The following is a 4,332-nucleotide window of genomic DNA, read 5'->3' on the forward strand; positions in this document are numbered from 1 at the left end:
AACTTGGAAGCAGCCCAATTGCCCATCAACTGGAGACTGGATCAAGAAAATGTGGTTTTTTAATAAAATGGAGTACTACTCGGGCATAAAAACTGAGAAATTAGAGACATTTATAGCTAAATGGATGCACATTGAGGCGATAGTCTTAAGTGAAATAAATAGGACACACGTGTAAATACCAAATAGTTTCTCTGGTGTGAGAAACTGAAAGTGTAAATAAGGACTAAAAGGTATAATTGAAGGGAGGGTAGGGGAAGGGGGAAAAATAAGAACCAAGAGAGATTACGTAAAGGTGCAAATTTCCAATGATGAATGTTATTATACTGTATGACTTAAATGTACCAATAAGATTAAAAAATTTTTATTGCATTAAATTATGAAATAATTTATACATCCAGGAATTTTTTTTAATAGAGCAACCAGCCAGGACTTAGTATAACATAACAGCTGGGGGTGACACTAGAGGAAGCGGATGGCAAACAGATCACTAAAGGTAGCCCTATGAACAATTCCCTTCCCCAGTGGTTTGCATGGATGGCTTCGGCTGTGTCCTCTGAGAAGCCATAGCAAACTAGCCTAGCCAAGTCACTGAATGGTGAAACGACAGCCACACACAAGTCTAAGCAGGGAGAGGGGATGCAGTATCCAGAGTTACTACGATATATTACCTAAGATGTCAACAAAAAATTAAAAGTCATGAACAGAAACGGGAAAGTGTGACCCATGCACAGGAAGACAAAAAGGAAGCCATCGAAGCTACCTGAGAGACAGGCATGACGTCAGATTCAACAAAGACTAAAGCATCTACTATAGATATATTCAAAAAACTTGAGGAAATTGCACTTAAAGAGTTTAAAATTAGTCAGAAATTGTATGATTCAACTCATATGGAATATTCAGAGCAAGCAAGGCCGAAGAGACAAAGAGTAGCTGAGCATATGCCCACGGCTCGGGGGAAGAGGTGGACAGAAATGGCAAGAAACTGCTCATGAATAGGATGTTTCTCTCTGGGAGGGATGAAAATGTTCTAGACTTGATTGTGATGATGATTGTATAACTCTGTGAATACACTAAAAGCCACTGAATAGTGAACTGTATAATATGTAAAGTACGTGTCACATTGAAAAATAAAGAGAGCCTATAGACTAAAAAAAACAAGACAATGGCCTATGTCACAGTGATAATAAGATGAAAAGGGGGATATGAGATCAATTTAAAAGTGAGAATCAACAGGACTTGATAGTTGATTGTTTGGAAGGGTTAATCTGATTGGAGTAACTCAAATTGAATAATATTTTCTGGAGAACTTTCATGGTAAGTAGAAACAGTGAAAGCAAATCATAAATGGTTCCTCACCCTAAACCTTATGAAACAAACCAAAACAAGAAAACACATGGTATAGTACAAAGGGTAGCCTGCATCACGGTAAAGCCCACTTCCACCACTGGCTAAAGAGATAACTGTGGGCTATTTTCCCTACAGCTTTCCTTTTTCAAAATATCACCAATTAAAACAAGTGATGTCCCAGCAATGTCCTGGTGGTTCCCTGTGTCAGTGCCTGGCCCTTTAGTTTCTGGGGTGGCCTCTTTATGAGGAAGGTAGAGGTTAGGGGGAGAAGCCAGAATGACTTCAGCAGCTGGGGGCTTCTTGGGGCACAGGAGGGATAGAGGGTTCTAGGTAGCAATTACCTCCCAATTATCACAGGCTTATTTTGATATTTTACCTGGTACAACTTTACAACTCACTATATAGTTCAGGCTAGCCTTGGACTCATTATGTAACCCAGGCTCTACTATACAGTGAGATGCTGTCTCAGAAAAACAAAGCAATCAAAAAAAGTGTCCAGGAGATCCCAAAGCAGATCTAGAAAACCTAAACCCACCCTACCCATGTAATAAGTGGCAGTTTTGCTGACTCCCATCGCTGAAACAGAGTTTTAGGGACTGGTCAGAAAGAGGACTGAAGAATGGAGTATGGGTGTTCAGAGAAATGAGACACGGTACAGCTTGGAGCTGGGAATATTTATGTTTTTGAAGGTGGAAGTCTGCGGAATTCGTGAATCTATAGGAAGTTCTATCTTGGTTAGGGAAGGTGGCTCACCACAGAAAGACAATGGCCCATTTTACAGGTGAAAGCAGGAGTCCACCAAAAATTTTTTTAGGGGAGTGGAGTCATCTAAGATGTTTTTCCTAAAAAATTCTTTGAACTCTCTCAATCTGTTCCTTTTTCTCAAAATCAGGTTTCTGCCCTTTATCAACTAAAGTAATTTGCAGATTTAATGTATCTTTAGGGAGTTTGGGTATGATGGCCTCGAAGAAAAGAAACTTAAACATACCTCAGGAAGACAATATGGATTATCTCGAGTCCTTTGTGTCTTGAGGTTGCAGTCTTCTGAAAAGTATAATGTTTTTAAATTATGATTTTCCTTGTCTCCTGTCTACCAATTCTTTCTCTTCTCTTTCTTTTCTTCCTTTTCCTTTTTTAAATTCTTTCTTTCTTCCTTCCTTCCTTCCTTTTTTTCTTTCTTTCTTCCTTTCTAAGTCTGCAAAGAAGTTTCTTCTCACAAGTTCCTGCTGGAAAAAGTCCTTCAAACAAACAGTGCAGTGAAAATGTCTAAGGGAAGTACTGATTTTTCAGATGTCTTCACCACTAGTTTAGTATGCATTATCTTTATAATATTATATGTTCATGTTTTTAAAGAGCTGTTCCTTCTGATGACAGTAAGTCTTTGGTGTTTCTTTCCCAGGTTGTGGCAATTCTTGGATCTTCTACCTCAGTGCAACGGTTAATCCTGGAGAAGCCGAGTTCTTGGTCTCACAAAAATTGAAGAATGAAGTCATGAACCAAAGGAGGAAGTTGAGACATTTTTTTAATTGGAAATAAGGAACCAAAGGAGGGAGTTGAGATATTTTTTAATTTTTTTAAAAAATTGGAAATAAGAAGAAAATAAGCCTCCCGGTTTCTCCAGGAGGCAAACCCATAGAGTGGAATTTCTGTATGGCTCCTCAGTCTGGAACTTCCTATGGATACACTAGGTACGGAACTGGACCCCCCTATCACAGGTGGTCCTATAGATTTAAAATGACCGATTAAACTCAGGCTCTCTAACCCAGTTACTCAACTTGTAGGGTTTACAGGAAGCTGGGATTTTACAGAAAAACTGGTTGTTTTGCATTTTAAATTCCACAAAACTAAGGAGTTTGGTAGGGAGGGCCTGAATTTCCATGTGGCCTAAGGAAGTTCATTCTTGGCCCAAGTCCTAGTTCACTGTCTTTTCTTATTTTGATTCTTATTAGTGTGGCTGATCATCCAATTCTATCTCAGGCTCTTACCCTGGCTAGCTGCCTTACTCATAAGCTAACTACATAAACTATTTTCATATCAGAATGAAGGGATATTGAAGGCTCCTAAAACCATGATTAGATTACTTGGAGGAATGTGTTGATAAGTACAGTGTCTCAAGGTGCAACAATGTCTGAAAGTTGAGGACTGTTTGAGGAAGAGCAGCTACCTACCCCATAGGGTTGACAAGGAGTGTGGGTTGACAGTGATGTGCTGCTGGGAGTCAGGCTAGATGAACACAGAGGAGGCACAGTTGGCTTTGTTATCATGAAGATGACTGGTGTCCTTGGGATGGCTACGCCCAGGCGGGGTGGAGTGCCATTGGAGGGGTTGGGTGCCAAGCGTAATGATAACTATCATTGGACTGAGGGGAGCTATGCAGATTTTGGTTTGCATTTGTATTTACAAATGTTTGAGGAAAAACAATCTCGAATATTAATCAAAAGCCTATGGGGGCCGGGGATTTAGCTCAGTGGTTCCACTGCCTGCCTGGCAAGCGCAAGGTCCCGAGTTTGATCCCCGGTACCAAGAAAAAAAAAGCCTATGATTTTCTTTCATTATAAAGTTCTATTCTAGGATCTCTGCACCAACTACATTCTTTTGAGGGCCAGCATACATCCTAAACTGCACAAAATACTAATAAAAATGTACACCTCGATTTTTTTTTACATATGTGTGCACTTTCCTACGAAGATACAGGAAAAAGGATACCTCAAAGTTCCTTCTGCGCCTTCTCCGCAGAAACAAACCAATATTCTGACTCCTGTCAACATTCATTAGCTTTATGACCCAACTTCTCACCGAAACAATTAGAAACTGCTTTAATGTAAATTTAGCGAAGGTCCTAAATATAAACGCCACCCACTTGGCGCCAAAATCCTGGCCCTAGCAGCTTTAGTGGTTCCCTCCAAAGCCACGCCCCACCCCGCGCCACGCCCCTTCCGCGCTTCCGGGGCTACAATCGGGACCCGGAGGAGGCCGCTTTTCTGT

The sequence above is a fragment of the Heterocephalus glaber genome, unplaced genomic scaffold (assembly GCF_053883595.1).
Source record: "Heterocephalus glaber isolate CG9 unplaced genomic scaffold, H.glaber_assembly_v1.0 deba00000901, whole genome shotgun sequence".
In the NCBI taxonomy this organism is placed as follows: domain Eukaryota; kingdom Metazoa; phylum Chordata; class Mammalia; order Rodentia; family Bathyergidae; genus Heterocephalus; species Heterocephalus glaber.